At 47.5% G+C, this 21,772-nt stretch overlaps 1 protein-coding gene across 1 annotated transcript in view; it reads right to left on the reverse strand.

Annotated features, from left to right (window-relative positions):
* Positions 1-21,772, reverse strand: part of saxo4 (stabilizer of axonemal microtubules 4) — a 187,956-nt gene that overhangs the window by 92,962 nt on the left and 73,222 nt on the right. The window lies entirely within an intron of this gene.

Below are 21,772 nucleotides of genomic sequence, written 5' to 3' on the forward strand. Positions count from 1 at the left end.
CGATCATGTCCCTCTGCAATCTCTCGCCGCTCCTTCGCCCCGACCTCACCGCTTATGTTGTACCTGGTCCTCCAAGCAGTCTTTAAAGAGGTCACTAAAAGCTGTTCACAGAATGGCCCAAGAAGCTGTCAGGACTTTTTTGGTGTATCCAGTAAGAACAGTAATACTCTTCCTGAACCTCCCAAAAAAGCCTCTTCAGCTGACTGCCTAGCTGTTTGAGGTCCTCTTGAGATTGCCTTCCCAACTCCCCCCACCACTGCTAACCGCTCCCTCACCTCCCCAAGACCTGACCTGCCAACCAGCTCAGAATGGGAGCCAGAGGATTTCCCTCCCACCCAGAATCGGCGATTTGCGGCAGGGAGTCAGCTCACCAGTGCCACGCTAATGAGACCAAGGCCTCAAAATGGCTCAGGCCTAGTGCCAGCATCAAGGGGCAGATAGAGCGGGGCACAACTTAAAAACCACCCCCTCTGAGTATGGGGAGTTGGGAAACACTTATTTTGCTGCAAATCATTTTTGTCATCCTATCCAGACGTACCTGGACTTGCTGCTTACTGCTTCTGACAGAGATGGATCACCAGGAAATGTTGGCTTCACCCAGTCAGCCCCTATCAAGGGTCAAGGATGTCACTGAATGGCTGCAATATATTCTGAGGGAGGAGGGTGATCAGCCAGCGGTCGTTGCCCACATCGGTACCAACGACATAGGTAGAAAGCGGATTGAGGTCCTGCAGGGAGATTTTAGGGAGCTAGGAAAGAGTTTAAAAAGCAGGACCTCAAAGTTAGTAATCTCCGGATTACTCCCGGTGCCACGTGCGAGTGAGTATGGAAATAGGAGGAGAGAGCAGATGAATGTGTGGCTGGAGAGATGGTGCAGGAGGGAGGCTTTCAATTCCTGAGGCAATGGGACCGGTTCTGGGGGAGGTGGGACTTGTACAAGCTGGACGGGTTGCACCTCAACAGAGCTGGGACCAATATCCTCACCAAGGGGGTTGCTAGTGCTGTTGGGGAGGGTTTAAACTAGCTTGGCAGGGGGATGGGAACCTGGGAGTGGTTTCAGAAAGGAGATTGGAAGGCAGAAAATTAACGTGAGTTTGGAAAGCAGAGGAAAAAAAAGCTAGTAAATAGACCACAATAGAGTTTGACTGTACTAAATGGTATATACTTCAATGTAAGGAGTCTAGGGAATAAGGCAGATGAGCTGAGGGCACAGATAGACACATGGAAGTATGATATTATAGCTATTGCTGAGATATGGCTGAATGAAGGGCAGGTATGGCAGCTCAACTTTCCTGGTTACAGGGTTTTCAGACGGGATAAAGAGGGGGATAACAAAGGATGGAGGTCTGTAAGAAGATACAGACCCTTATTTCTTAATTTTGGTATATATTAAAATGCTCTGACAAGCAAAAGGTTTTTCAAAATGAAGTAAAGGCTACCAGACTGTTGTGTCTCTGCACCTTGTTACAAACTCACACGAGGCATGGATATATCAGACACGGTCACTCTGTGACCTTCACTTTATTTTCAGGACTGAAGAGTGCTGATCCTGGGTGGGACCTCCCCTTTTGTACCTGGAAGCCCAGGTGAGGAGCTCACTCCCTGTGGTCAGGGTGTGCATTACAAGGGTACAGGTACAGTATGCATGAGTTACAGTTACATACTTATAGTCATTGCAAGATGGTGAAATACATGACATCACCTCCCCCCTTAGGTCTTTTAGTTTCAGAGGTTAAGTCTATCGGGTGGTCGACGCTCTCTCGTGGAGCACCGCAGTTGGGGCTCTGGTGGCTGAGCCTCAGCACGCGTCTCTGTCACTTGAGGTGATTCCGGCCTGTCCGGGCTGGCCGCAGGGATTGTGCATGCTGAGGGCTGTCTTTGTTGCTCGTGCGCTGGCAGTGGTGTGGGTGCTATCTCATCATGCTCTTCTTCCGGTTCCTCCGTGTCTGCACTGAACCTTGTCTTTACTTGGTCCAAGTGTTTGCGGCATAGCTGCCCATTGTTTAGTCTGACCACCATGATCCTGTTTACTTCTTTGCCAATTACGGTGCCCTCAAGCCATTTGGTTCCCAAAGCATGGTTAAGAACAAATACCGGGTCATCTATTTCTATACACCTCCCCCTTGAGCCTCGATCATGGAGCTCGGTTTGGGACTGGTGCTTGCCCTTAACAATGTCTGCCAGGGCTGGGTGAATGGGGGACAGCCGCATCTTGAGCGTGTGTTTCACAAGGAGTTCCGCTGGCGGGACTCCCGTGAGCGAGTGCGGCCGGGACCTGTAGGCCAGCAGGAGGCACGATAGGCGGTACTGAAGGAAGGGTCCTTGGATGCATAACATGCCCTGCTTTATGACTTGGACCGCCCGTTCCACCTGGCCATTGGAAGCTGGCTTGAACGGCGCTGTCCGGACGTGCTTGATCCCATTGCCCGACATAAACTCCTGGAATTCATGGCTGGTGAAACACGGGCCATTATCGCTGACCAGGATGTCCGGCAAGCCGTGGGTCGCGAAAACCGTATGCAGACTCTCCACAGTGATGGATGTTGTGCACGAGTTAAATATGATGCACTCGATCCACTTCGAGTATGCATCGACAACGATCAGGAACATTTTTCCCATGAATGGGCCAGCATAGTCCACGTGAATACGTGACCATGGCCTGGTGGGCCAGGGCCACAGGCTGAGTGGGGCCTCCCTGGGGGCATTGCTCAGCTGGACACACGTCGTGCACCTGCGAACCCAGTGTTCCAGGTCTGAGTCAATCCCCGGCCACCACACGTGTGACCGGGCAATGGCCTTCATTAACACGATGCCAGGGTGCTCGCTGTGGCGTTCCCTGATGAACGCTTCCCTTCCTTTCTGGGGCATGACTACCCAGTTGCCCCATAACAGGCAGTCGGCTTGGACGGAGAGTTTATCCATCCGTCTCTGAAACGGCCTGACTTCCTCGGGGTATGCCCTGTGTGCGGGTGCCCAGTCCCCAGTCAGGACACATTTCTTTATCATGGATAGGAGGGGGTCCCTGTTGGTCCAGAGTTTGATCTGGCGGGCTGTGATGGGGGAGCCCGCAGTGTCAAAAGCCTCAACGGCCATGACCATCTCGGTGCTCTGCTCCGACGCCCCCTCGGTGGTGGCCAGTGGGAGCCTGCTGAGCGCGTCAGCGCAATTTTCGGTGCCTGGCCGGTGCCGTATGGTGTAGTCATACGCAGCCAGCGTGAGGGCCCATCGCTGTATGCGAGCTGACGCATTAGCGTTGACAGCCTTGCTGTCGGACAACAGGGATGTTAACGGCTTGTGGTCGTCTCTAGCTCGAACCGTCTACCAAAAAGGTACTGGTGCATCTTTTTCACACCGTACACACACACACACACACACACACACACACACACACACAAACACGAGTGCCTCCTTCTCAACCATGCCGTATCCACGCTCTGCCTGGGAGAGCAACCTGGAGACGTAAGCGTCATCATTACCCTGCTGCAAAACACACCCAACCCCGTAGGATGACACATCGCACGTTAAAACCAGTTTTTTACAGGGGTCATACAAAGTTAACAGTTTGTTGGAACACAACAGGTTCCTCGCCTTATTGAAAGCCCGTTCTTGACAATCCCCCCAAGACCATTCACAACCTTTACAGAGGAGCATGTGTAACGGCTCCAACAATGTGCTTAAGTTCGGCAGGAAGTTCCCAAAATAGTTCAAGAGTCCCAGGAATGATTGCAACTCCGACGTGTTGCCGGGCCTGGGCGTCCGGCGGATCGCCTCAGTTTTTGATTCAGTGGGCCGCATCCCGTCTGCGGCAACCCTCCTGCCTTTGGCCTTTTTCAGCCGCAGGCCTACCCGTTCCAATTGGCGTAGCACTTCCTCCAGGTTGCGGAGGTGTTCCTCAGTGTCTCGACCCGTTATAAGGATGTCGTCTTGGAACACAATCGTTCCAGGGATGGACTTGAGCAAGCTTTCCATGCTTTGCTGAAAGATAGCCGCTGCTGAATGAATGCCAAACAGGCACCTATTGTAAACAAATAATCCTTTGTGTGTCGTGATGGTGGTCAGAAACTTGGATTCTTCAGCCAGTTCCTGAGTCATGTAGGCTGAAGTGAGGTCCAGCTTCGTGAACAGCTTACCACCTGCCAGCGTGGCAAAAAGGTCCTCCGCTCTCGGGAGCGGGTATTGGTCTTGCAGCGATACTCGGTTGATGGTGGCTTTGTAGTCGCCACAAATCCTGACCAAGCCATCTGCTTTGAGGATGGGAACCCAGTCGCTGAATTCAACGGGCGAAATTATGCCCAATCTGAGCAGCCTGTCCAGTTCACTTTCAATTTTTTCACGCATCACGTACGGCACCACTCTGGCTTTGTGGTGCACTGGTCTGGCATCCGGAGTGATGTGTATCACTACTTTGGTGCCCTTGAACGTTCCGACACCGAGTTGAAAGAGTGACTCGAATTTTTGCAATACCTGCGAGCATGAACTTCACTCCAAGGATGAAATGGCGTGCACATCCCCCCATTTCCAATTTATCTCAGCTAGCCAACTCCTCCCCAAGAGCGCGGGGCCATTTCCCGGAACAATCCAGAGTGGCAGCCGGTTCTGTGATCCATCATGCGTTACCACCAAGTTTGCACTGCCCAGCACTGGGATGATCTCTTTGGTGTATGTACGTAGCTGTGTCTCAATGCGTTCCAATTTGGGCCTGCTAGCTCTGTGTGGCCATAGTGACTCAAATTGTTGGGCGCTCTTGAGTGACTGGCTAGCTCCGGTATCCAGCTTCATGTGCATCGGGATGCCATTCGGTAAGACTTTCATCATCATGGGTGGCGTTTTGGTGTATGAGCTGTGGACGTCAGCCACATGAACTCTCTGAACTTCAGCATCCATGGTTGTTCCCCAGGCCTCATCCTGCATTTCAGACACCTCGTCTGGTTCCTCCGTCTCGCAGATTAGCCTCGCTACTACCTTTTTGCACATCCTGGCCAGGTGTCCCTTGACATAACAAATCGTACAGGTGTAAAGTTGGAACCTGCAGATCTTTGCAGTGTGTCTGCTCCCACATCTCCAACATGAGTTGAGATTGCTGTTAACAAAAGGACTATTCCCAGGCATTCCTCTCTGATGGCCCTTTTGGCTATTTCTAAGCACTCTGATGGAGGGCGTTAATTGTCCCATCACAGGATGTATTGTTCCTCATGATGGCGTGAATTGCCAATCCCCTTTCCATTGTCCCTGTTGCCAGGAGCTAGTTGCTGCCTGAACGGTGTCGAATTGCCCTTGCCTGCCTGCCTGGATGGTGTTGAATTGCCCTTGCCTGCCTGTGGGGTTCTGTGTCATTTTTATAACATTGATTCCCTGGTTTAACGCAACTTTAAAACCAGGGCTGTGTGCGTAGATTAGCTTGGTCTCCTCTTCCCCTTCCATAAAGGTCTAAGCTATCAACGCCGCCCCTTCTAAAGTCAAATCCTTAGTCTTTATGAGCTTCCTGAAAATGGCGGCATGATTAATGCCCTCGATGAAAAAGTCCCTTAACATCTCCCCCCTGCAGGCATTGGAGAACTTACAGAGACTGGCCAAACGCCGCAGTTCCGCCACGAAGTCCGAGATGTTTTGACCCTCCCGACGTCGGTGAGAGTAGAACCGGTGCCGGGCCATGTGTACGCTACTTGCCGGCTTGAGATGCTCACTGATCAGCTGGCTGAGCTCTTCGAAGGACTTGTCTGCTGGCTTTTGCGGTGCGAGCAGGTCTTTCATCAGCGCATACGTCTGTGGACCACAGCTGGTCAGTAGATGCGCTCTCCGCTTGTCAACCGCTGCCTCTTCCAGCCAGTCCTTTGTGACAAAGCTCTGCTGGAGTCTTTCCACAAAGTCGTCCCAGTCCTCACCCACACAGTAGTGTTCCTCTGTGCCACCGGTAGCCATCCTCGTGGTTCGGTGATTCCCGTTTCTTGTTGCCAGATGTTGTGTCTCTGCACCTTGTTACAAACTCACACGAGGCATGGATATATCAGACACGGTCACTCTGTGACCTTCACTTTTTTCCCAGGACTAAAGAGTGCTGATTCTGGGTGGGACCTCCCCTTTTATACCTGGAAGCCCAGGTGAGGAGCTCACTCCCTGTGGTCAGGGTGTGCATTACAAAGGTACAGGTACAGTATGCATAAGTTACATACTTATAGTCATTGCAAGATGGTGAAATACATGACACAGATATTTGTTGGAACAGGTGTGCAGACTTGTAAACAGAGCTGTTGGAAGCTTGTAAACTGCTTTGTAAGTTCAAAGGCTGTGTTCCAGATGGCCTAGACTGGACAATGGTCGCAACCACTGTGGGTGGGCAAGACAACAAGAGATAAACAAACCCCCTTTAATGTCAGGAAAATCTGTAGACTTCATGACTGCAATGACGAAGCCCAAGTTGTATTAACCGTATTTGTGTTTACCAGGAGGAGGTCAAACCTGGAGGTAACAGGTGACGATTGACCAGATGGCTTGTTGCACACGTCTGCAAAGTCTTTATGAAGTGTGCCATGAAGTCCAATGAAGATTGGACAATGTGAGCTTTGATAATGGCAGAGAACGCAGGATGTGTTATGTGTGAAAATGTCACAACTCACACAATTCGAATCAGGACAGTAAAAGAAAGCTTTGCATGATTTTGGCTTATTGATTTACTAAGAAAGGCAAGAAAACCTGTATAAAAGACTGGTCAAAAGATATTGTAACTGCAGTTGGAGGGAATGGCCCGAGAATGATCATCTCACCTATAAAGAACTGCTGCAGTCAGGGAAAGAGGACCTACAATCAACGCTGGACTGATCATCTGCAGGTAGTTGTACGTATGATTTCTTGTAACATTATTGGTGTACTGCTCGAATAGTGGTTAGGGGTTTTGAATCTGTTTTTTGTCAATAAAAGGTTAAAGGCAGAACTCACGTGTCTTGTGTAATTTCTCGTAAGTCTCAAATCTGAACTTTATTATCTGTTGGACGGGGTGACAGGTAATCACCGCATGTCCTACAGGCCGCAGTATTGTTTATAGAAACAATGATAGCTGTGAGGAGGGACGATATGTTAGAAGGATCATCAAATGAGGCTATATGGGTTGAATTGAAGAACAAAGAAGGGGAAGTCACACTGCTGGGAGTGTATTATAGACCCCCAAACAGTCAGAGGGAGATAGAAGAGCAAATATGTCGGCAAATTTCTGAGAAGTGCAAAAACAATAGGGCAGTAATAGTAGGGGATTTCAACTACCCTGATATCAACAGGGATAGTATTAGTATGAAAGGTATAGAGGATGCAGAATTCCTAAAATTCATTCAGGAGTACTTTTTTTAGCCAGTACTTAGCAAGCCCAACAAGAGAGGGGGCGGTTCTGGTCTTAGTTTTAGGGAATGAAGCTGGGCAAGTGGAAGGGGTATTAGTGGGAGAGCATTTTGGTGCTAATGATCATAATTCAGTGAGATTTAGGGTAGTTATGGAAAAGGACAAAGAAAGACCAGGTATAAAAGTTCTCAATTGGGGAAAAGACAATTTTACTACGCTGAGATGTGATTTAGCCAAAATGTACTGGAAACAGTTACGTGAAGGTAAATCAGTGTCAGAGCAGTGGGAGGTATTCAAGACAGCGATCATGAGGGTTCAGAGCAAGTATGTTCCCGTAAAGAAAACTAACAAATCTAGAGCCCCCATGGATGTCAAGGGCCTTACAGGGGTTGGATAAAGAAAAAAAGGGAAGCTTCTGACAGATACCGAGGGCTCAATACTGCAGAAACTCGAGAGGAGTATAGAAAGTGCAGGGGTTAAATTAAAAAGGAAATTATGAAAGCAAATAGAGAGCATGAAAACATTTTGGCAATTCAAATCAGGGGAAACCCAAAGATGTTTTAAATACATTAAGAGCAAGAGGATAACTAAAGAAATAGTAGGGTCTATTAGAGACCATAAAGGTAATCTGTATGTGGAGGTGGAAGATGTGGGTATGGCTCTTAACGAATATTTTGCGTCGGTTTTCACAAAAGAGAGGGTTGATGCAGACATTACAATCAGGGAGGAGGAGTGTAAACTATTAGATGATACAAACATAGTGAGAGAGGAAGCATTTAGGGGTTTAGAATCTTTGAAAGTGGATAAATCCTCAGGCCCAGATGAAATGTATCCCAGGCTGTTAAGAGAAACAAGAGAGGAAATAGCAGAGGCTCTGACCATCATTTTCGAATCCTCTCTGGCTACAGGTGTGGTGCCGGAGAACTAGAAGACTGCTAATGTTGTACCTTTTTTTTTTAAAAAGAGGGAGAAAGGGATAGACCAAGTAATTACAGGCCAGTCAACCTAACCTCAGTGGTGGGAAAATTATTGGAAAAAATTCTGAGCGACAGGATAAATCTTCATTTAGAAAGATACTTGATTGAATTTTTGAGGAGGTAACAAGGAGGGTCGATGAGGGCAGTGCATTTGATGTAGTGTATCTGGATTTTAACAAGGCTTTTGATAAGCTCCCACATGGCAGACTGGTCACGAAAGTAAAAGCCCATGGGATCCAAGGCAAAGTGGATCCAAAATTGGCTCAGAGGCAGGAAGCAAAGAGTAATGGTTGATGGGTGTTTTTGTGACTGGAAGGCTGTATCCAGTGGGGCTCCACAGGGCTCAGTACTGGGTCCCTTTCTCTTTGTGGTATATATCAATGATTTAAACTTGAATGTAGGGGATCTGATTAAGAAGTTTGCAGATGATACAAAAATTGGCCGTGAGGTTGATAATAAAGAAGAAAGCCAAGGACTGCAGGAAGATATCAATGAACTGGTCAGGTGGATAGAACAGTAGCAAATGGAATTCAATCCTGAGAAGTGTGAGGTAATGCATTTGGAGAGGGCTAACAAGGCAAGGGAATAAACATTAAATGGTAGGACACTAAGAAGTGTAGAGGAACAAAGGGAACTTGGAGTACAGGTCCACAGATTGCTGAAGGTAGCCGGACAGGTAAATATGGTGGTTAAGAAGGCATATGGAATGCTTGCCTTTATTAACCGAGGCAAAGACTACAAGTGCAAGGAGATTATGCTTGAACTGCATAAAACACTAGTTAGGCCACAGCTAGAGTACGGCGTGCAGTTCTGGTCACCACTTTACAGGAAAGATGTAATTGCATTAGAGAGGGTACAGAGGAGATTTACGAGAATGTTGCCTGAACTGGAGAATTTTAGCTCTGAGGAAAGATTGGATAGGCTGGGGTTGTTTTCTTTGGAGCAGAGGAGGCTGAGGAGAGACCTACTTGAGGTGTATAGAATTATGAGGGACCTAAATAGAGTGGATAGGAAGGCTCTATTTCCATTAGCAGAGAGGTCAACAACCAGTGGGCATAGATTTAAAGTAATTGGTAGGAGGTTTAGAGGGGATTTGAGTGGAATTGCTTTTACCCAGAGGGTGGTGGGGATCTGGAACTCACTGCCTGAAAGGGTGGTAGAGGCAGAAACCTTCACCACATTTAGAAAGTACCTGGATGTGCATTTGAACTGCCTTAACCTACATCATCATCATAGGCAGTCCCTTGGATTCGAGGAAGACTTGCTTCCACTCTTAAAATGTGTCCTTAGGTGGCTGAACAGTCCAATATGAGAACCACAGGTGGGACAGATAGTCATTGAGGTGGGTGGGACTGGTTTGCCGCACGCTCTTTCCGCTGCCTGCGCTTGGTTTCTGCATGCTCTCGGCGATGAGACTCGAGGTGCTCAACACTCTCCCAGATGCACTTCCTCCACTTAGGGCGGTCTTTGGCCAAGGACTCCCAGGTGTCAGTGGGAATATTGCACTTTATCAGGGAGGCTTTGAGGGTGTCCTTGTAATATTTCCTCTGCCCACCTTTGGCTCGTTTACTACAAGGCTATGGACCAAGAGTTGGAAAGTGGGGTTAGGCTGGATAGCTCTTTGTCGGCCAGCACGGATACGATGGGCCGTAATGGCCTACTTCTGAGCTGTAAATTTCTATGACTCTATGATTCTATCCACTGTTAGGACTTCTCAGGAATACATATGGCATTCCCTATGGGAACATCCTTGTATGCCGTTATCATGGAGGAGGAGGAAAATCAGCACAGGATGGAAGAGAGTCAGGCAGCATTTAAGGGCAAAGTAACCGACCAGATATTACTTTTGTCCCATTGAATATAGAGGCAGCACCGGTCAGATGAGGGCCTTGCTGAGGAGATGTGTACTAGAAGAGTGTGGCTCACCAAAAAGGCAATGGTGAAGTTCTGTTACCGACTGCGTTTAGACCTGCAGTCATATTCTGCCCGCACTGTTCCCTCTGAGGCTATGAAGGTGACCATCGCACTCAACCTTTATGGGACAGATGCATTTCTGGCAACCAATGTGCGATCTCTGTAATAGCAGATGGGCTGAAGTACATTTTTGCACTATTCAAATGACTAAATGATTTACAGTACAGCTGGGCAATTTGTCACCTTTGGCATCAAAGCAAGACTGCAGGGAAATAGGACCATCCAGTTATGCGGTGTTGCCCCCTTTCCCAAGGTCCAGGATGTAATTGATGACACCTACATGGTGACTTGGACAGGTTAGGTGAGTGGGAAAATGCATGGCAGATGCAGTATAATGTGGATAAATGTGAGGTTATCCACTTTGGTGGCAAAAACAGGGAGGCAGAATATTATCTGAATGGTAACAGATTAGGAAAAGGGAAGGTGCAACGAGACCTGGCTGTTATGGAAACATCAGTCATTGAAAGTTGGCATGCAGGTACAGCAGGCGGTGAGGAAGGCAAATGGCATGCTGGCCTTCAGAGCGAGAGGATTTGAGTATAGGAGCAGGGAGGTCTTACTGCAGTTGTACAGGGCCTTAGTGAGATTACACCTTGAATATTATGTATAGTTTTGGTCTCCTAATCTGAGGAAGGACATCCTTGCTATTGAGGGAGTGCAGTGAAGGTTCACCAGACTGATTCCCGGGATGCAGGACTGACATATGAAGAAAGACTGGATCGACTAGGCTTTTATTCACTAGAATTTAGAAGAATGAGAGGGGATCTCATAGAAACATATAAAATTCTGACGGGATTGGTCAGGTTAGATGCAGGAAGAATATTTCCGATGTTGGGGAAGTCCAGAACCAGGGGTCACAGTCTATGGATAAGGGGTAAGCTATTTAGGGCCGTGATGAGGAGAAACTTCTTCACTCAGAGAATTGTGAACCTGCGGAATTCTCTACCACAGAAAGTTGTTGAGGCCAGTTCATTAGATATATTCAAAAGGGAGTTAGATGTGGCCCTTACGGCTAAAGGGATCAAGGAATATGGAGAGAAAGCAGGAATGGGGTACTGAAGTTGCATGATCAGCCATGATCATATTGAATGGTGGTGCAGGCTCGAAGGGTCGAATGGCCTACTCCTGCACCTATTTTCTATGTTTCTATATTTCTATGTGAACCTCCCTCTCAACGTACTCAACATTAAGGACCTTCACTCTCTCAATGAACAGGTTGCACGGGACAATATGCAGAGGATTCTATATGGCAACACCAGATATGCTGGAAGTTGTCATGATACAGTCATCCTTCAAAATATGAGCTCCCCTAAACTTCTTCAAGGAAGAAAATCAGGTTAATGGAAAGTGAAAAAGCCTGCTTCCTGCTCCCATGGGTAATGACTCCACCAAGAGTAGCCCAAAAATTATCGGGAGGACCATCAGGGTCTTAAAGGCACACATGAATGAGCTTGAGTCTCATCTAAATTCCTTCATCTCCCTCTTCATCATCATCTCCTTGTCTATCTCCTTATTATCATCATAGATCTCAAGGAGGTAATTCCGTCGCTGTTCTTCCTCTTCATCATCATCAGGTGGTGAAAGTGCCATTTCCGGTAGGTTTGTTGCCATGGACACCCAGCAGCCTGTGGCTCCTGATGTCAGTTTCCTCGAGGAGGGCCTGCTGGACTGAGTTGGTGAAATTATGGCACTTTCTTTTTCTGTGCCTGTGTGCCACACCCTGCTACCTTGTTTGGATGCACATGCCAGCTGATCTTAACATAACATCCTCACCGACTCTTGGGAATCCCTGGCCAAAGACCGCCCTAAGTAGAGGAGAAGCATCCGCGAAGGCAGCGAACACATCGAGGCTCTTCGTCGGGAGCACGCGTGGAAGACAAGCGCAAACAGCGGAAGGAGCGTTCAACTAACCAAGCAACCTACCCACCAACCACCATTTGCCCCACCTGTGACAGAGACTGTAGTTCCAGCATTGGGCTCTTCAGTCACCTAAGAACTCATTTTAGTGTGGAAGCAAGTCTTCCTTGACTCCGGTTGACTGCCGACGTAGAAGAGACATTCTTGAAAAGTATCACAAAAAGATTTATGAGGCATGCAGAAAAGTTGGATGAGAGTCAAGCGAGTGAGCCAAGCACTGTTCCATACTTACTGCTTGTCGACCAGTTTGCTGCTATAGTGTTCAGCCAGAACTGTCTTTTTCAAGGCTGCACATAAATTTTGAAAATGCTACTCTTACTGTAATGACTCAAGAGTCTGGTTACTGTAAACTCACTCTGGCGCAACCTGATCCATCTTTATTCCAGCCCAAGAGTGCCAGCGTGACAAAGCCACCCAGCTTATATATACATGTAACCAAGCACACATGCCACATGCATACAGCCCAATGACCTCCGACCGCGGCACCCTTCTGGTGTCTGGTAATGCCCAAGCATTAATACATAACAACATCCCCCTTTTAAAATCTTAACAACAGTCTATTTACAAATTAAGTCGGTCTGGGGCTTTCCTCTCACGAGTTGATCGTTTCAGTTCAACTTTGGCTCTGGGCGAGCGTTCTGAGTCCGTTAAGACTGAGGGCGGAGTAGCCGATCTGATGGGAGTGGTCATGACCACATCAGAGACTGAAGGTTCAGAGTCAGTAATGTCAGCAGAGTCCAGGTGAATCTGCATCTTGGCTCCCGTAAAATTACCAGTGCCCGGTTCAAACAAAGAAGGAAACTTTTTCAATACTTGAGCACACGCCGAAGTATGATCCACCGAGGACAACATCTTGACATCTATCCAGTTCAGCTTGATTTTCTCGAGCCAATCCCTGCCGAACAGCACTGGACCATTACCTGGGATGATCCATAATGGTAGCTCGTGAAACACACCGTCATATGACACCTCGATTGCTGTACTGCCGAGCACTGGTGTGAGTACCTTAGTGTAAATACGCAACCTGGCATTGACTGGACTCAGCTTCGGTTTCTCAGCCTTCGTGTCCCACAGCTTGTCGAATGTCCTTTGGCTCATTATCGACTGGCTCGCACCCGTGTCCAGCTCCATTGATACAGCTTCACATTAACGACTATCGGCTGGCTCTTGCTCAGGAACGAATACAGTCCATTCACTTCCTCCTCGGGTTGCGTATCCGGGCCATCACTGAACTGGTCCTCATCAACCACGTGGTGAGCCGCACCACGCTTGCTCCGTTGTGGACACATCCTGTGAAGATGCCCCACTTTCGAACCATTCCATGAGTATTGTCTAAACCGACACTGATGAGGCCGATGATTGCCCCCACAATGCCAACAGGGTGAAATCTGGATCGAACCAGTTGGCTGGCCCTGAGCAGCGGCAGGTTTCGCGTAGGCAGCTCCGCCCGAAGACGCCGCCATCTTGTTTACAATACTTGCCGTGGAACTCCGACTCGTCGATGATATCTGCTTCAAATTATCATCCGTCAGCATGCATGCCTGGGCAGTCGTGATGGCCTTTTCAAATCCAGCGTCTCTGCAGCCAACAGCTTCCTGAGGATCGCATCATGGCTGATGCCTATCACGAAGACATCACGCAGCATGTCTTCCAGCATGTTCCCGAACTTACACGGCTCAGCAAGATGTCGCAGGTCGGCGACAAATCCCAACACGTCCCTTCAGCACGAACACGCGTTTAGAAACGGTAGTGTGATATGATGATCCCCTCTTTTGGCTTCAGATGGTTACCCACCAACGTACACAATTCCTCGTATCCTTTTTCCACTGGACGTACAGGCGAGAGAAGATTCTTCATGAGGCCGTAAATTTTCGGACCACAAACGGTGAGGAGAACTGCCCTGCGCTTAACTGCGTAGAAACATAGAAACATAGAAAATAGGTGCAGGAGTAGGCCATTCGGGCCTTCGAGCCTGCACCACCATTCAATAAGATCATGGCTGATCATTCACCTCAGTACCCCTTTCCTGCTTTCTCTCCATACCCCTTTAGCCATAAGGGCCATATCCAATTCCTTCTTGAATATATCTAACGAACTGGCATCAACAACTCTCTGCGGAAGAGAATTCCAAAGGTTAACAACTCTCTGAGTGAAGAAGTTTCTCCTCATCTCGGTCCTAAATGGCCTACCACTTATCCTTAGACTGTGAACCCTGGTTCTGGACTCCCCCAACATTGGGAACATTCTTCCTGCATCTAACCTGACCAGTCCCGTCAGAATGTTATATGTTTCTATGAGATTCCCTCTCATTCTTCTAAACTCCAGTGAATACAGGTCCAGTTGATCCAGTCTCTTGTCATATGTCAGTCCTGCCATCCCAGGAATCAGTCTGGTGAACCTTCGCTGCACTCCCTCATTAGCAAGAATGTCCTTCCTCAGATTAGAAACCAAATCTGAGCACAATATTCCAGATGAGGTCTCACCAAGGCCCTGTACAGCGGCAGCAAGACCTCCCTGCTCCTGTACTCAAATTCCCTAGCTATGAAGGCCAACATGCTTGCCTTCTTCACCGCCTGCTGTACCTGCATGCCAACCATCAATGACTGATGTACCATGACACCCACGTCTCGTTGCACTTCCCCTTTTCCTAATCTGCCGCCATTCAGATAATATTCTGCCTTCATGTTTTTGCCACCAAAGTGGATAACCTCACATTTTCCCACATTATACTCCATCTGCCAAATTTTTGCCCACTCACTTAGCCTGTCTATATCCCTTTGCAGATTTTTTGTGTCCTCCTCACAATTTGCTTTCCCACCCATTTTTGCATCATCGGCAAACTTGGCTACATTACACTCAGTCCCTTCATCCAAGTCACTAATATAGATTGTAAACAGTTGAGGACCCAGCACTGATCCCTGCAGCACTCCACTAGTCACTGTTTGCCAACCGGAAAATGACCCATTTATCCTGACTCTCTGTTTTCTATTAGTTAGCCAATCCTTTATCCATGCTAATATATTACCCCCAACCTCGTGAACTGTTATCTTGTGCAGTAACCTTTTATGTGGTACCTTATCGAATGCCTTCTGGAAATCCAAATACACCATATCCACTGGTTCCCCCTTATCCACCTGCTCATTATATCCTCAAAGAACGCCAGCAAATTTGTCAATCATGATTTCCCTTTCATAAAAGCATGCTGTCTCTTCTTGATTGAATTATGTTTTTCCTAATGTCCCACTACTGCTTCCTTAATAATGGACTCCAGCATTTTCCCAATGACAGATGTAAGGCTAACTGGTCTATAGTTTCCTACTTTTTTCTGCCTCCCTTTTTAAGCACGGATGTTACATTTGCGGTTTTCCAATCTGCTGGGACCACTCCAGAATCCAGGGAATTTTGGTAAATTACAACCAATGCATCTACTATCTCTGCAGCCACTTCTCTTAAGACCCTAGGATGTAAGCCATCAGGACTTTTCCGCCTTTAGTCCCATTAGTTTATCTTGTACTACATCATTAATGATAGTGATTGTATTAAGTTCCTCCCTCCCTATAGCCTCTTGATTATCCACTATCGGAATGTTTTTAGTGTCTTCTACCGTGAAGACCGATACAAAATATTTGTTCAACGTCTCTGCCATTTCCCTGTTCTCCATTATTAATTCCCCAGTCTCATCCTCTAGGGGACCAACATTGACTTTAGCCACTCTTTTCCTTGTTATGTACCTGTAGAAACTCTTACTATCTGTTTTATATTTTGTGCTAGTTTACTTTCATAATCTATCTTCCCTCTCAATCATATTTTAGTCGTTCTCTGCTGGCTTTTAAAAATTTCCCAATCCTCTGGCCTCCCACTAGTCTTGGCCACATTGTATGCCTTTGTTTTCAATTTGATACCCTCCCTTATTTCCTTAGTTAGCCATGGATGGTTATCCCTTCTCATACAGTCTTTCCTTCTCATTTGGATTTTTTTTGTTGCGAGTTATGAAATTTCTCCTTAAATGTCTGCCACTGCTCATCAACCATCCCATTTGCTCGTCTTCTTTAGAGAGAACCTGCCTGTGTGCTGTGACTCCTTCTATAGATATATGGAGGGAGTCATGGGAGAGTCTGGATGCAACAGTGCATCTCTGTGCAGTGCTTGTCAGTGTTTGCAGAGCCTCAATGCTGTGGAACACTGACAGCACAACTGTCAAAATTCAAGTGGACATGGTCCCTTTAAGGAAACCGGCTGATGACGCATCATCAAATTACGTCATCAGACCTGCTTTGTTTAATTGGCCAGGAACCTCGCTGGGCGGGCTTAACAAGCCCCCAATGTAAAATTACTTAAAGAGAGCAGGCTGCAGCCAGGAGTGGGCTGGCACCTTGCTCCAGACCTCGGCTGCCCCTGACTCACCTTGGTTGGCGAAATCACAGCAATGCTTTCTAATCCAGATATTTTTTTATTTAATTAAATGAATATAAATTCCCCAGCTACCGTGATGGGATTTGAACTCATGTTCCCGGATCATTAGTCCAGTCCTCTGGATTACTAGTCCAGTCATCATCATCATAGGCAGTCCTGCGGAATCGAGGAAGACTTGCTTCCACTCTTAAAATGAGTCCTTAGGTGGCTGAACAGTCCAATACGAGAACCACAGTCCCTGTCACAGATGGGACAGATAGTCGTTGAGGGAAGGGGTGGGTGGGACTGGTTTGCCACACGCTCTTTCCGCTGCCTGCGCTTGGTTTCTGCATGCTCTCGGCGATGAGACTCGAGGTGCTCAGCGCCCTCCCGGATGCACTTTCTCCACTTAGGGCGGTCTTTGGCCAGGGACTCCCAAGTGTCGGTGGGGATGTTGCACTTTATCAGGGAGGCTTTGAGGGTGCCCTTGTAACGTTTCCTCTGCCCACCTTTGGCTCGTTTGCCGTGAAGGAGTTCCGAGTGGAGCGCTTGCTTTGGGAGTTTCGTGTCTGACATGCAGACAATGTGGCCCGCCCAGCTGAGCTGATCGAGTGTGGTCAGTGCTTCAATGCTGGGGACGTTGGCCTGGTCGAGAACGCTAATGTTGGTGCGTCTGTCCTCCCAGGGGATTTGTAGGATCTTGCAGAGACATCGTTGGTGGTATTTCTCCAGCAACTTGAAGTGTCTCCTGTACATGGTCCATGTCTCCGAGCCATACAGGAGGGTAGGTATTACTACAGCCCTGTAGACCATGAGCTTGGTGGTGGATTTGAGGGCCTGGTCTTCGAACACTCTCTTCCTCAGGCAGCCGAAGGCTGCACTGCTGCACTGGAGGCCACTGTGCGACCGTTCCAGAGAACTGGTGCATGCAGCTTGCTGACAGCATTTATATGGCATCGAATCTGTTTCAGGCGGATGCGAATTTCTCGGCCACAATGAGTAAAGCAACAGGTAAAGAGATCGTAGGGCTACTCGGGGATGAAAGAGGAGGGAGCCTAATAGTGAAGGATGAAGCTATGGCAGAGATATTAATTAAAAATGCTGCATCTATTTTACAAATTAATTTTTACAAGTGGAAGTGAGAAGGAGATTATGGAACAATTGATAGAGTTAACTGTAGAAAAGGAATTCGTTCTGGAAAAATCAGAATTCAAGGTGGATAAGTCATCAGGCTCCTGTGGCATGTACCATATGCTGTCGACGGAAAACAGGAAGCAGCAACGTTTCCGACCACAATTTTTCAACCCTCCTTAAATATACAAATTTTGCCATTGGACTCATGAGTAGCCAAGGGATAGAATAATGAATCAAGTAACTATTGGGCAGTTAGCCTAACGTTGTCTGTGGGCAAACTCATAGGGGCCGAATGTGGTGTAGGTTATGCCCACAACCGCCGAGAGTCCGCTGGAAATGTATGTTTTCTGGGCGATTCTTCCGGAACGGCCCGTCTTCCGTCCAGGTGCCGCCTGGTGCGAGATTGGTGGCGGAGGGCTCCGCCGGAGTGACGTCATGCCGCCTGCCCATGCCGGATGCTACAAACCGGCCATTTTGGTGAGGGATGCGGGCCTCAGAGCGACCTGACACCCGCCAGAAGGACCGCTGGCAAAAAGCAGGCGTGAGCTGGCCGTGAGTCGGACGGCAGGGAGAAGGGCTCCGAGTGCTGCAGCGCGGCACATCCCGGGGATCGGGCAGATCCCGCACCATCAGGAGTGGGACTGCCGGAAAAAAGTTTGGTGGATGTTGCTTCACTTTATTGCTGATGCGATAAAAGCGGCTGAAATGTGTCTCGGCTGATGGAAACTTTTTTTCTTTGACCTTGCTGAAAGACCTTCATTGAGAAGCCCAATGGCGAAGACAAAATAATTCTGAAAAAGTGGAAAGTCACATTCTGTCCATCAAAGCTGATTAATTAATTATTTGACACCGTCCTTCAAGAAGTTCTCAAGGAAGCACTACATATCACATAGAGGGTGAGAGGGTTAGGGTTGGAAAGATCTATTGTGAGCCTGAGACAGCTGCAGACTCTGACAACATTTGTATGGGGGGAAAAGGGTATAAAGTTACAGCTATTCCACTTTAGGGGCAGCGCAATTACAGACCAAACTGAAGAAGGACTATGGTTAATAGAGCACAGCAAGAGACAAATGCCGTGGTGACTCAGTGGCCTACCATTGAGGTTTCAACAACTAGACTGTCACTATCACCTTGTTAATGTGTCTTTCTTTGTACTGCAAGGAAACTACTTCATAAAATCTGTTCTGATTCATCACAAACGATCTGTACCCAGCATGCCTTGTTGTGATTACGGGCATAAGTCCATTCTGAGAGATGTAATTAATCTGACATATCGAATAACCCTCACAGCACGTACAGCGTGTTGCGATGGCCTGGTGACCCTACCCATTATACAGTGCAGTCATATGTGAATGGCAAGATATTCCTGATAAAGCAGATGACCTGGGGGTCAGATGTATGTTTCTCACAAGGCACCACACATGACGTTAAAATCAGACACTCACCAAGAGAGGGCCAACAATGTGAGTGTATTTACAAGTGTACAATAAGAAAGGTTACAGAACATGATTACATTTACACCACCAACACCCACTCCTCCACCCGGCACCACCACCTCTCTTCCCCTCCCCTTGAAGCGATGCCCAAGCTCCCCTTCCTCGCCCCGCCTACACCACGGTCCCGCTCCCCTGCCCCTCTCTGACTCTGGTTGACGAGCTTGTGCAGGAGGGCAGCGGGATGTCTGCAGACATGTGCGCCTTGTTGAGAAGGCAGGGGGCGTATGTAATTTTGCGCATCCCATTATAGTAAGTACGTTAAAACTATTGAGAGAGTACTGCATAGAGTTAGCACAGATGGGAAACAATAGTTATGAAGAGAGACTTGAGATATTAGAACTATTTTCAATGGAGCAGAGAAGGCTTCGAAGAGGTTCAATAGAGGTTATTTAAATGATGAAGGGTTTTGATGGAGTGAATAGGGTGAGGCTTTTTTCTTTAGTTGGGCAGTCATTAACAGGAAGATATCAATTTAAAATGGTCACTATGCTGGTGAGTAGAGTGGGTGGGAAAAATGTGAGGATTGTTGGAGAATGCAGTACATTGCTACAGGGTGTGATTAGCTATTGGGCACTACGAGCACACCTTAAAATATAGGGTGCTCAGGCCACTTATGTGATTGACCTGAGAGAATATGTATGGCAAAACCCTAAACTTGTCACAGGCTAGAGTGTTACCAAATGAGACACCAGACTCCCAAAGCAAGCACTCTACTTGGAACTCCTTCACGGCAAACGAGCCAAAGTTGGGCAGAGGAAACGTTACAGGGACACCCTCAAAGACTCCCTGATAAAGTGCAACATCCCCACTGACACCTAGGAGTCCCTGGCCAAAGACCACCCTAAGTGGAGGAAGAGCATCCGGGAGGGTGCTGAGCACCTCGAGTCTCACCGCCGAGAGCATGCAGAAACCAAGCACAGGCAGCGGAAAGAGCATGCGACAAACCTGTCCCACCCACCCTTTCCCACAACGACTATCTGTCCCACCTGTGACGGGGACTGTGGCTCTCATATTGGACTGTTCAGCCACCTAAGGACTCATTTTTAGAGTGAAAGCAAGTCTTCCTCGATTCCGAGGGACTGCTTATGATGATGACCAAATGACTCAAACCTGCAAATTGGTACCGATGCTGAAATCTCCATCAGTGCTGTTATAAGGTTTATCATTTAGTGCCAATGATTTAACAATGAGAAAGTCATATATAACCAACAGTGAGGAGTAATGCAGGGAAAGCTTGAGATTCAGTAGAGTGTACTTTAAAAATGTTCAGGCCATTGGCAGTACAATAAAATCTCTGTGTATTCTGGGCACCCGGCCACATCACTGAACTCGAGGCTGATGAAATGATCGAACAGTGTGGTTCATGTGTTTTTAATGCTATAATGAGATGTGGTAATAATGAGCGTTCCAGATATATAGATCATTCCAGTTGCCTCTAAAAATATTAACTGTAATGAAATGGATTTCTTGGAATATGTACATGGTAAAGGCAATAATTTGGTAATATGACCAGCTTTGTAGCATAAAATATATCCACATCAGCGAGGTATTCCCTTAATAGGAATTCAAACTGATAGTAAGTATGTTTGTGCAGTACAGCAGCATTTCTTGGACACTTATAAAAGATTTATGTAATGTAAACTTGTATTCTTCTGGGAGGTAAAAAAAGTTCTAGGAAAGAGTCAACTAGCATAGGAGACTTGGGCCTTGATTTCAATACAGTGAGAATGCAGGCAGGAAGAAAGACGTGTAGGATAGTATATTCTGTGCAACACATGTTTGGCCTCTACAAATGGCTGCGTGTTGTGTGGTGAAAAATATATGAAATTGGAGAGGCTGGGGAGTTCTGAATCAAGAGCATCAGCTGTGGGGTTGCAGGGCTGAGATGTTCCGAATCGAGGATTAGCTATGGAGTTGGGAAGGACTGGAGAGCCAAGAACTAGGGGGAGCTGGAATTCTGAGGAGGAAAATACTGTGCCATTGGCATATCTGGACAAATTAATAGCGCATGCATCACTTTTAATGCATGGGGTTCAGGTGGGCACAACTTGCCTGGTTTACCCAACTATGTAAAAAAAATCAATTTGCTATAAATGAAACCCAATCAATCTGATGTGAGTGTCCCGTCTATTAAGACTGTCAGCTTGGCTCAGTTGCTCTCACTACTGAAGTAGGTCGTGGGTTCAACCCCACACCAGGACTTGAACGCGTAATTTAGGCTGACATGGCACTGCAGTACTGACAGAGTGCTCCCTTGTCAGGGTGACATAAGAACATAAGAAATAGGAGCAGGAGTAGGCCATACAGTCCCTCGCGCCTGCTCCGCCATTTATTACGATCTTGGCTGATCCAATCATGGACTCAGCTCCACTTCCCTGCCCGCTCCCCATAACCCCTTATCGGTTACAAAACTGTCTATCTCTGTCTTAAATTTATTCAATGGCCCGGCTTCCACAGCTCTCTGCGGCAGCAAATTCCACAGATCTACAACCCTCTGAGAGGGTTCTTCTGACTTCTGATCTGCCGGTTCAGGTGGACCTTAAACACGCTGTGGCA

The sequence above is a fragment of the Pristiophorus japonicus genome, chromosome 14 (genome assembly GCF_044704955.1).
Source record: "Pristiophorus japonicus isolate sPriJap1 chromosome 14, sPriJap1.hap1, whole genome shotgun sequence".
Classification (NCBI taxonomy): Eukaryota; Metazoa; Chordata; class Chondrichthyes; family Pristiophoridae; genus Pristiophorus; species Pristiophorus japonicus.